Source organism: Capra hircus, chromosome 17 (genome assembly GCF_001704415.2).
Source record: "Capra hircus breed San Clemente chromosome 17, ASM170441v1, whole genome shotgun sequence".
Taxonomy (NCBI): domain Eukaryota; kingdom Metazoa; phylum Chordata; class Mammalia; order Artiodactyla; family Bovidae; genus Capra; species Capra hircus.
This window is the reverse complement of record NC_030824.1, coordinates 63155735-63168851: the sequence shown is the minus strand read 5'-3', so window position 1 is coordinate 63168851 and position 13117 is coordinate 63155735. Positions and strand designations below refer to the sequence as shown.

The window sequence follows — 13117 nt, the reverse complement described above, 5'->3', positions numbered from 1 at the left end:
AATTACAAAGCCTGCCCAAACCTCCACACCAGCCTCATCCACCAGGGGCAGACACCAGAAGCAAGAAAGTCCAGTTCCACAGCCTGCAGACCAATTTCACAAATGCAGGCCAGAGACCACCCTGGGGTGAGCTGGCCTCTAGGCCTTGGGTGACAGTAGGGAAGTGCCCTGTTGGGATGTATAAGGCATCTTCTACAGAGTCCACTTCTCCAAGGTTGAGAAACACAGCTAACCTACCGCATACACAAAAGTGCAAACAGCAATTTACACACAATGAGGAAACGGGAAATATGTTTCAGCTGAAGAAACAAAATAAAATCCCAGAAGACGGGGTTTTAAGTGACATGGAGATGGAAAATCTATCTGAGAAAAAGTTCAGAGTGATGATCATAAAGATGATCAAAGAATTCAGGAGAATGAAAGCACAGAGCAAGAAATCAAAAGTTTTCAACAAAGAATCAGAAAATATAAAGGACGACCAGAGAGAATTGAAGAACACAATAACTGAAATGAAAAATACACTAGGAGGGATCAGCGTAGACTAAACGGGGCAGAACATCATCTCGGTGAGCTGGAAGGTATAGCAGTGTGGAAATCACTGCTGCTGAACAGAGAAAAGAATGAGAAGCAATGAGGACAGTCTAAGAGACCTCTGGAACAATATCAAGCATGCTAAGGGATTATAGGAACCCCAGAAGGAGAAGGGGGGCGGTGGGGCTGAGAAAATGCTTAAAGAGAATAGCTGAAAACTTCCCTAACCTGGGAAAGCGTGACCCAAGTCCAGAAAGCATAGAGTCCCATAACAGACCACCCACAGAGGGGCACACCAAGAATCACTAGTCAAAATGATAAAAAATTAAAGATAAAAAGAAAATATTAAAAGCAACAAGGGAAAAGCAATAAATAACATGCAACAAAAGTCCCATAAGGCTTTCAGCAGCAACTCTGCAGGCCAGAAGTGGATGTCATAATATACTTAAAGTAATGAAAGAGAAAAAGAAACTACAGTCAAGAATATTGTATCCAACAAGGCTCTCATTCTATTTGATGAAGAAATCAAAAGCTTTACAGGCAAGCAAAAGCTAAAGGAACTCAGCACCATCAAACCAACTTTACAACAAATGCTAGTGGAATTTCTCTAGGCAGAAAAGGCCACAATTAGAAACAATAAAATTATGAAATGGAAAAGCTCACTGGCAAAGCAAACATACAATAAAGGTAAGAAATCTCCACACACAAAGCTTGTAGGTTGGTTAAAAGACAAAAGTAGTAAATTCATCTGTATCCATAATAAGCAGTTAAAGGATACACAAAACAATTAGATGTACAATATAATATCAAAACCAGTAATCACGAGGGAAGGAGAGTACTAATGCAAGGTATCTAAAATATATTTGAAATTAAGAGATAAGCAATTTAAAGCAAGCACATACATAAACCAACTGCTATACAAAAGCTTCATGGTAACTGCAAACTAAAAATCTATAACAGATATAGACACAAGGAAAAGAAATCTAAACATTAACAGTAGAGACAGTCACCAAATCACAAGAAAACAAAAGAAGGGGGGAAAAGACCTACAAAAGCAAATCCAAAATAATTAACAGAATGGCAACAGGAACATACATATTGATATTACCTTAAATGTAAACCGATTAATTGCTCCAATCAAAAGATATAGACTGGCTGTTGGATACAAAAACAGAACCCGTATGTATGTTGCCTACAAGAGACTACCATCAGATCTAGAGAAACATGCAAACTGAAAGGGAGGGGATGGAAAAAGCTATTCCATGCAAATGTAAATCAAAGGAAGGCAGAGCAGTGAAACTTACATAAGACAAAATCAGCTTTAAAATGAAGACTGTTACACGAGACAAAGGACACACTATAATGAAAAAAGAATTGATCCAAGAAAAAGATGTACCAACTGTAAATATATATGCACCCAACACAGGAGAACCTAAATATTTAAGGTAAACGTTAATGGACATAAAAGGAGAAATCACGTTAACAAAATAGCAGAGGAATTCAACACCCCACTTTACAACAATGGACAGATTATCCCGACAGAAAATCAATAAGGAAACACAGTTCTTAAGTGACACATGGTCTTGACTGATGTTTATAGAGCATTCCATCTGAAAGCAGCAGAATACATATTCTTTTCAAGTGAATACGGAACATTCTCCAAGGCAGACCACATGCTAGGCCACTAAACAAAGCTTGGTAAATTTAAGAAAACTGAAATCGTATCAAGCATCTTTTCCAACCATAACACTATGAGGATAGAAATCAACTAAGAGAAAAAGACTGCACAAAACAGAAACACATGGAGACTATAAACAATATGCTACTAAACAACCAATGAATCACTAAAGAACTCAAAGAGGAAATTAAAGAAATACCTAGAGAAAAATGAAAATATGCAGATCTGAAACATATGGGATGCAGTAAACGCATTTCTAAGAGACAAGTTTCTGGCGATACAACCTAACTTCAGGAAACAAGAAAATTCTCACATAAGCAACCTAATCTTATGCCTAAAGCAATTAGAGAAAGAATAAACAAAACCCAAAGTTAGTGTGCTAAGTGGCTTCAGTCAGAAGCAACTCTTTGCAGGCCTGAGGACTGTAGCCCACCAGGCTCCTCTGTCCATGGGATTCTCCAGGCAAGAATACTGGAGTGGTCTGCCATGCCCTCCTCCAGGGGATCTTCCCAACCCAGGGACTGAACCCACACCTCTTATGTCTCCTGCATTGGCAGGTGAGTTATTTACCACTAGTGCCACCTGGGAAGCCCAAAGTTATTAGAAGGAAAGAAAAAAAGAGCAGAAACAAATGAAATACAGACTATAAACAATGCAAAAGATCAATGAAACTAAAATCTGGTTCTCTGGAAAGATAAAACTGGTAAGCCATTAGCCACATTCATTACGAAAAAGGGGTGAGGGTCCAAACCAACAAAATCAAAAATGAAAAAGAAGACGTTACAACAGACACCACAGAAATACAAAGGATAGTAAGAGACTATTCCAAGCAACTATATGTGAACTAAAGAGCCTCTTGATGAAAGGGAAACAGGAGAGTGAAAAAGTTGGCTTAAATTTCAACAGTCAAAAAACTAAGATCACGGCATTCAGTTCCATCACTGCATGGCAAATAGATGGGAAAACAATGGGAACTGTGACAGACTTTATTTTCTGGGCTCCAAAATCACTGCAGATGGTGACTGCAGTCATGAAATTAAAAGGCACTTGCTACTTGGAAAAAAAGCTATGACCAACCTAGACAGCATATTAAAAAGCAGAGACCTTTCTTTGCCGACAAAGGTCTGTCTAGTCAAAGCTATGGTTTTTCCAGTAGTCATGTATGGATGTGAGAGTTGGACTATAAAGAAAGCTGAGTGCTGAAGAATTGATGCTTTTGAATTGTGGTGTTGGAGAAGACTCTTGAGAGTCCCTTGGACAACAAGGAGAGCAAACCAGTCAATCATAAAGGAAATTAGTTCTGAATATTCATTGGAAGGACTGATGTTGAAGCTGAAACTCCAATACTTTGGCCACCTGATACAAAGAACTGACTCACTGGAAAAGACCCTGATGCTGGGAAAGATTGAAAGCAGGAGGAGAAGGGGACAACAGAGGATGAGCTAGTTGGTTAGCATTACAGACTCGATGGACATTGAGTTTGAGCAAGCTCTGGGAGTTGGTGATGGACAGGGAAGCCTGGAATGCTGCAGTTGATGGGGTCGCAGAGTCAAACATGACTGAGCAACTGAACTGAATTGATATGTCAACAAAATGGACAATCTAGAAGAAATGAATAAATTCTTAGAAAGCTGTAATCTCCCAAGACTGAACCAGGAAGAAATGGAAAATACGAACAGACCAGTTACCAGTACTGAAACTGATTCATTAATTGAGAAACTCCCACCAAGCAAGTCAAGGACCAGATGGCTTCACAGGTGAATTCTACCAAACATTTAGAGAAGAATTAACACCTATTCTTCTGAAACTATTCCAAAATTGCAGACAAAGGAACATTTCCAACCTCATTCTGAGGCCATCATCACCCTGATAATCAAAACAAGACAAAGATATCACAAGAAAAGAAAATTAAATTATAGGCCAATATCACAGAGGAAAACATTTGCAAAAATACTCAACAAAATACTAGCTACTAAACTCCAATAATATATTAAAAGGATTACACACAATGATCAAGTGAGATTTATCTCAGGAATGAAAGGATTTCTGAATATCCACAAATCAATCTGACACACACTAAAAAATTAAAGAGTAATCTTGGTAGACCATCTCAATAGCTGCAGGAAAAGCTTTTGATAAAATTCAATATCAATTTATGATAAAAACTAAAACCTCAACAGAAAATGGGCATACATGCTCGGGTCATGAACTCCTTATTGCCAAATTCAGACTGAAATTGAAGAAAGTGGAGAGAACCACTAGACCATTCAGGTATGACCTAAAGCAAATCCCTTATGACTATACAGTGGAAGCGAAAAATAGATTTAAGGGACTAGATCTGATAGATAGAGTGCCTGATGAACTATGGATGAAGGTTCATGACATTGTACGGGAGACAGGGATCAAGACCATCCCCAAGAAAAGAAATGCAAAAAAGCAAAATGGCTGTCTGAGGAGGCCTTACAAATACCTGTAAAAAGACGGGAAGCGAAAAGCAAAGGAGAAAAAGAAAGACATACCCAACTGAATGCAGAGTTCCAAAGAATAGCAAGAAGAGATAAGAAAGCCTTCCTCGCAATCAATGCAAAGAAATCGAGGAAAACAACAGAATGGGAAAGACTAGAGATCTCTTCAAGAACATTAGAGATACCAAGGAACATTTCATGGAAAGATGGGCTCAGTATAGGACAGAAATGGTATGGACCTAACAGAAGCAGAAGACATTAAGAAGAGGTGGCAAGAATACACACAAGAACTGTACAAAAAAGATCTTCACGACCCAGATAATCACGATGGTGTGATCACTCACCTAGAGCCAGACATCCTGGAATGCGAAGTCAAGTGGGCCTTAGGAAACATCACTATGAACAAAGCTAGTGGAGGTGATGGAATTCCAGTTGAGCTATTTCAAATCCTGAAAGATGATGCTGTGAAAGTGCTGAACTCAATATGCCAGCAAATTTGGAAAACTCAGCAGTGGCCACAGGACTGGAAAAGGTCAGTTTTCATTCCAGTCCCAAAGAAAGGCAATGCCAAAGAATGCTCAAACTACCGCACAATTGCACTCATCTCACATGCTAGTAAAGTAATGCTCAAAATTCTCCAAGCCAGGCTTCAGCAGTACGTGAACCGTGAACTTCCTGATGTTCAAGCTGATGTTAGAAAAGGAAGAGGAACCAGAGATCAAATTGTCATCATCCACTGGATCATCAAAAAAGCAAGAGAGTTCCAAAAAACATCTATTTCTGCTTTCTTGACTATGTCAAAGCCTTTGACAGTGTTTATCACAGCAATCTCTGGAAAATTCTGAAAGAGATGGGAATACCAGGCCACCTGACCTGCCTCTTGAGAAACCTGTATGCAGGTCAGGAAACAGCAGTTAGAACTGGACATGGAACAACAGACTGGGTTCCAAATAGGAAAAGGAGTACGTCAAGGCTGTATATTGTCACCCTGCTTATTTAACTTCTATGCAGAGTACATCATGAGAAACGCTGGGCTGGAGGAAGCACAAGCTGGAATCAAGGCTGCCAGGAGAAATATCAATAACCTCAGATTGCAGATGACACCATCCTTATAGCAGAAAGTGAAGAGGAACTAAACAGCCTCTTGATGAAAGTAAAAGAGGAGAGTGAAAAAGTTGGCTTAAAGCTCAACATTCAGAAAACAAAGATCATGGCAAATGGGCCCATCACTTCATGGCAAACAGATAGGGAACAGTGGCTGGCTTTATTTTTCTGAGCTCCAAAATGACTGCAGATGGTGACTGCAGCCATGAAATTAAAAGACACTTACTCCTTGGAAGGAAAGTTATGACCAGCCTAGACAGCATATTAAAAAGCAGAGATATTACTTTGCCAACAAAAGTCCATCTAGTCAAGGCTATGGTTTTTCCAGTGATCATGTATGGATGTGAGAGTTGGACTATAAAGAAAGCTGAGTGCCGAAGAATTGATGCTTTTGATCTGTGGTGTTGGAGAAGACTCTTGAGAGTCCCTTGGACTGCAAGGAGATCCAACCAGTCCATCCTAAAGGAGATCAGTCCTGGGTGTTCATTGGAAGGACTGATGTTGAAGCTGAAACTCCAATACTTTGGCCCCCTGGTGTGAAGAGCTGACTCATTTGAAACGACCCTGATGCTGGGAGGGATTGGAGGCAGGAGCAGAAGGGGACAACAGAGGATGAGATGGTTGGATGGCATCACTGACTCGATGGACATGGGTTTGGGTGGACTCTGGGGAGTGGGTGACGGACAGGGAGGCCTGGTGTGCTGTGGTTCATGTGGTCGCAAAGAGTTGGACACGACTGAGCAACCGTACTGAACTGAATACACAGTCAAGGCCATATATGACAAACCCATAGCTAACAAACTCAATAGTAAAAAGCTGAAAGCATTTCTTTGAAGATCAGGAACAAGAGAAGGATGCCCACTCTCACCACTTTTATTCAACATAACTTTGAAGTCCAAGCCACAGAAAGCGGAAAGAGAAATAAAAGGAATCTAAATTGTAAAGTAAGAAGTGAAACTGTCACTGTTTCCAGAAGACACGATGTTATACATAGAAAATCCTAAAGTGACTTCCAGAACATTACTAGAGCTCATCAATTAATTATATAACATTGCTGGATACAAAATTAACATACAGAAATCTGCTGCATTTCTCATATACTAACAGTTAGTACCAGAAAGAGAAATTAAGGAAACAATCCCATTTAACACTGTACCAAAAAGAAAAAATATTTAGGACAAACCTACCTAAGGAGGCAAAAGACCAGTACTCTGAGAATGATAGGATGCTGATGAAAGAAATTAACTGTGTTACTGAATTGGAAAAAAATCAGTATCGCTAGTACGACCATACTACCCAACCAATCTACAGTTTCAATGCAATCCCTATCAAGCTACCCACAGCATTTTTCACAGAATTAGAACAAAAAAATTTTCATTTGCATGGAAACACAAAACACAACGCATAGCCAAAACTATGCTTAGAAAGAAGAACAGAGCTGGAGGAATCAGGCTCTCTGACTTCACACTATACTACAAAGCAACAGTAATCAAAACCGTATGGTACCAGCACAAAAACAGATACATGCATCAATGGAACAGCATAGAAAGCCCAGAAATAAATCCATGCATTTACAGTCAATTAATCTATGACAAAGCAGGCAAGAATACACAACTGAGAAAAGACAATCTCATCAGTAAGGGGTGCTGTGAAAACTGGATGGCTTCATGTGAAAGAGGGCTTCCCTGGTGCCTCAGACGGTAAAGCGTCTGCCTGCAAAGCGGGAGACCCAGGTTCGATTCCTGGGTCAGGGAGTTCCCCTGGAGAAGGAAATGGCAATCCAGTCCAGCACTGTTGCCTGGAAAATCCCACAGATGGAGGAGCTTGATAGGCTACAGTCCATGGGGTCGCAGAGAGTCGGACACGACTGAGCGACTTCACTTCATGTAAAAGAATGAAATTAGAATTCTCTAATACCACATATAAAAATGAGCTTAAAATTGGATTAAAAGCCTAAATTTAAGACCAAATACTATAAAACTCTTAGAGGAAAACGCAGAATACTTTTTGACATGAATCACAGCAGTACTTTTTTGAAACCATCTCCTAGAGTAATGGAAATAAAAACAAAAGTAAGCAAATGAGACCTAATAAAACTTAAAGGCTTTTGAGCAGCAAAGGAAATCATAAACAAAATTAATAGTCAGGCTATGGAATGGGAGAAAATATTTGCAGATGATGCAAACAATAAGGGCTTAATTTGCAAAATATATTAACAACTCATACAGCTTAATATGAAAAAAAAATTAAAAAATGGACAGAAGACTTAAACAGACATTTCTTCAAGGAAGAAATGCAGACAGTCAACAGGCATATGAAAATATGTTCATTCTCACTATTGTTAGAGAAATGTGAATCAAAACTACAAGGAGGTAACACCTTACACCAGTCAGAACGGGCATCATTAAAAAGTCTACAAATAAATGGTGCAGAGGGTGTGGAGAAAAAGGAACCCTCATACACTGCTTGTGGAAATGTCAACTGGTTAAGCCAGTGTGGAAGACGGTATGGAGGCTCCTTACCAAACTAAAAGTAAAAATACAGTCACCGTAAGATCTAGCAAATCCCCCTCCTGGGGATATATCTGGAAAAGCTGAAAACTGTAATTCAAAAAGACACGCACACCTCAATGTCCGTGGCAGCGCTATTCACAGTAGCCAAGACATAAAAGCAACCTAAATTGTTATTAATAGATGAATGTATAAAGAAGATGTGATATACACACACAGACATAATGGATGACGAATTCACGTTGATGTATGACAGATACCAAGCCAATATTGTAAAGCAATCAATTAAAAATAAATGTTTAAAGAAAGAATGAAATAATGCCACCTGCAGTAAAACGGATGGATCTAGAGATCTTCACACCAAGTAAAGTCAGTGAGACAGCGAAAGACGAACATCGTAGGACACTGCTTACATGCGCTCTATAAAGCATGATTCAACACATTCATTTACAAACCTATCTACAAAACAGAGTCACAGGCATAGGAAACAAATGAATGGCTACCAAGTTACTGGTGGCACGGTCTGAGGATGGCTCCCCAGGATTCTTACAGCGTTGCTACCTCCAGTAAAAAGGTTTCTAACAACAGCGACTAGAGCACCCAGTCGCTCTGGTAACCGAGGGTGGTTGCAGGGTCGGCTAAGAGACCCAGATATGCGGACCTCAGCTGTCTTTCTCACAGAACAGTCTCATGGGCTCTTACACATCTGAAAAGTCCGCTCCAGGCACAAAGCAGCTCTTTCTCACGTTTTCAGGTTAACAGCAAAATAAGGATATTTGCTACTTAAAGAAGGCTTAAATTTTACTTAGGTAAAAAACAACAGTTTGTTTTCTTCACACAAAGAACATCTATTGGGGAAAAAACACAAAACTCCCACATGAGCAATTTGTGATATGGAATTAAACAAAAATGTTATTGCTGTCTCATTGAAAGTGAAAGTGAAGTCGCTCAGCCGTGTCCGACTCTTTGTGACCCCATGGACTGCAGCCCACCAGGCTCCTCTGTCCATGGGATTCTCCAGGCAAGAGGACTTGAGTAGGTTGCCACTGCCTTCTCCAGGGGATCTTCCCCACCCAGGGATAGAACCCAGGTCTTCCGCATTGCAGACAAATGCTTTACAGTCTGGGCCACCAGAGAAGCGGCTAACATAAAATGAAGTGGGTATTTAAAAGATAAATTGGTTTAATTTATTCCTGGATGGAAATGTACTAGGCTTTTTTCTACATCAAACATAATAATGAGATTCCACGTGCCTTTAATAAAAAGATCAACTTACTGCGGAAGCTATACTTTGGGTCCCTGATATTTCTGTTTGTTCCAACTTTGGTGGCCCCTTAGGAAGCCAGGACTTTGAAGCGTTTCTGTGACAGGCCTGTAGCCGGCTCTGCGGCTCAGTGATCGTATAAAGGACACCAGCATACTCTTTTCCCACCCATTCAGCCTGGATTCTCTGCTTCCCGTCGTTTCCTCGGTCCCACTTCTGCCATGCCACTTTGGACCAAACCCTGTTTGCGGGGAAGCTCTTCTGATGGGCCGTGCAGTCCTTTTCCTTCCATTCCAAAATCAGTCCAGCGGCAGACTGACCCCAAAGGAGATTTTTTTTAATAAATTTTTAAAAAGTCTTTATTGAATTTGTTACAATATGCTTCTGTTTTATGGTTGTTGTTTTTTCTTTTTTGGCCTTGAAGTTTGTGGGATCTTTGCTCCCTAACCAGGGATCAAACCTGTACCCTCTGCAATGGAAGGCGAAGTCTTAACCGCTGGACCACCTGGGAAGTCCCTCCAAAGCAGATTTTTAACACACTGCTGTTTCATCAAAAGCTAATAGTCCCTCTCCACACTGCTCTTTCTTTGAATGTAAGTCCACTCCTCCCTCCAATTCCTCAAACTCCTTTCCTACTGTGACCTGGCATTATTTTCCCTTAGTATTGTCATTCATTTTTATGCTTTCTTTTCCCTTACTGCTGTTGTGTATGTGTGTATCTGGTGGGGTGGGAACAGTCCTTCTAGATCAGCTCCCCCATCCATAATACAATTTACATCCTATTTCTTTCAGTCATGTCCAACTCTTTGCAATCCCATGGACTATACAGTCCATGGAATTCTCCAGGCCAGAATACTGGAGTGGGTGGCCTTTCCCTTCTCCAGGGGATCTTCCCACCCAAGGGATTAAACCCAGGTCTCCCGCCCTGCAGGCAGATTCTTTACCAGCTGAGCCAGCAGGAAAGCCCAAGAATACTGGAGTGGGTAGCCTATCCCTTCTCCAGCAGATCTTCCCAACCCAGGAATCATACTGGGGTCTCCTGCACTGCAGAGGATTCTTTACCAACTGAGCTAACAGGGAATCCTTATTTCTTCATGAACTCTTCCCAGCTCCTCCAGTTCACACATCTATTCTTTGGCTGAAGACCCCTATCTACCAGGCCTTTGTCAATGTCTAATTACATCTTGTGTTTTATATTTCCTCACCACTTAGAGTATAAGCTCCTCAAGAACAGAGACCTCACTTCATCTGAATGAGTTGAGCAGGTGAGCATTCAGAAGTTCAGAGTAAATACATATTAAGTACTTTTGAGCCTCAGTATTACAGGTTCATTAGGTAGACTGGATGTTTGCTAACTGCTGCTGCTGCTAAGTCACTTCAGTTGTGTCCGACTCTGTGCGACCCCATAGATGGCAGCCCAGCAGCCTCCTCCGTCCCTGAGATTCTCCAGGCAAGAGTACTGGAGTGGGGTGCCATCGCCTTCTCCGAGATACCTATATATGTGTAAGGAAAAAAAACCTTCCAGGAGAAAAGTCCATGGACTTAATTGCGCTCTTTCATTTCTCCATATAGTTGCCTAAATTGCTCTAAACATCATTTGAGGAAGCCGTTAACCAAGAATCACTGCACAGCATAAACAATACAACCCCACATGTCATCAAATTAGCCTAAATATATCAGCATGAAAACTCCATGTACAGCTGCATGAAAAGTCAAATCATTTAATGGAGATTAGGCTCCTCTTCAAAGCAATTTCTACGTCCACGAGTAAAGAAGAAAAGTTTGATTTTAGGAAGAAATAAAATTATCTTTGATTTTAGGAAGATGAAGCAGAAATAGTTCAACAACTGACTTTCATCAATATATTTCTGAAGACACATCTTATTAGCCTAAGCACAGGAGTGTTCACTTTTTTAAAGCTATCAAAGGTTTTGAAGTATTCTAATAGATCTATCATGACCTGGTTCATGAAGACTGAACCATTTACCTTCTAAGCCATGCTAATAATTTTAAGGGAAAGAACCTTTTCTTTTGCTACCAAGAAGCGCTTCTGTATGCATGTTTCCTAGCTGTCACAGTGATTCTCTTTTAAGTCATTCGCAAACGTGTTCCCGAGGGCAGAAGACTGCAGGACTTTCCATACTGCAGTAACAGGTGCTCCCAAACATAAATTTGCCCCCTGGTCATACATCACCTGGACTTGTCAGGTGTGTGTTGTGAAAGGAGGAGAAAAAGCATCCACAGGGCCAGCAGCACATGAGGAAAGGCACTTGTTCAGTTGCTCAGTCGTGTCCGACTCTTTGCGACCCCATGGACTGCAGCAAGCGAGGCTTCCCTGACTTCACTATCTCCTGGAGTTTGCTCAAACTCATGTCCACTGAGTCGGTGATGCCATCCAACCGTCTCACCCTCTGTCTCCCTTCTCCTCCTGCCTCCAATCTTTCCCAGCATCAGGGTCTTTTCCAGTGAGTCAGTTCTTTGCATCAGGTAGAAAGGTAGTGTTTACCCACATTCCAGAACTACTTGTGAGCAACAATCCCTATATCCATCCTGCCACAGACATCTCAAATACTGTGAAAACATAAAAAGTACAGGGAAAATTAATGCTCTTTTTTGAACACTAATATTGATAAAATGTTACTTACTTCCAATCACTATGAAGATTTTGGAAAATCTCCAGCCAAATGATGCTTTCTGTCCACTTACTTAAAGAGATCTCATGACTCTGACCCTTTCTTTCTCATTTCCTGCTAAAACCAAATCTTTACCCTCTGAAACTACTTAAATCTCTTTAGGAATGTCTGCGTCCTATATGGAATAGAGTTTAGGAACTAACTCCCATAAGCATTTTGGAAACTATAAAATATATTACACCTTTGAAATAGTATTATCTGAGACAGCTTCTGGGGACATTCAATCCTTTAGGACTGGTCATCTTTGTGAACTTGTTTTACACTCTCCAGAGTAAACACTGTATATAAAATGCAAGCCCAATCCTCTTACCATTCTTCATTGACAACCTGTCACAGATGAGGTCCACATCTCTGGAAATGCAGTGTATCTTGTGCATAACCTTCCCTTGACTAACCTTTTAGTTTCAAAACCTACACTCAACCATGTGTATCTACTTACATCCCTCACGTTGGCCGTTCCAAAACCATCTGCATTTCCCTCAATACCCCACTTCTTTCCTACTTTACACCCATTAAAGTAGGCCATGGTTCCTCAGTCTCAGCACTACTGATGTTTTCAACCAGATAATTATTCGTGGTGAAGGGATGTCCTGTGTGCTGGGAGGCACGCACCAGCATTGCTGGCCTCTACCCATTACATGCGAGGAGCACATTCTCCCCCATTCCGCCCACTCCAGTTACAACATCCAAAAATGTCTGCAGAAATTTCCACACGTCCCACTCTGGGGCAAAATTACCCCCCAGTCAAGACCACTGAATCAGAAAGTCACTGAATCCCTGTATGCATGTGTGTGCTCAGCCATGCTCGACTCTTTGCGACCCCATGGACTGTAGCCTGCAAGGCTCCTCTATCCATGGAATTCTCCAGGCGA

The 13117-nt window shown here is 40.9% G+C and overlaps 1 protein-coding gene across 1 annotated transcript in view; it reads right to left on the bottom strand.

Annotated features, from left to right (window-relative positions):
- Nucleotides 1-13117, bottom strand: part of DCLK2 (doublecortin like kinase 2) — a 190598-nt gene that overhangs the window by 137353 nt on the left and 40128 nt on the right. The window lies entirely within an intron of this gene.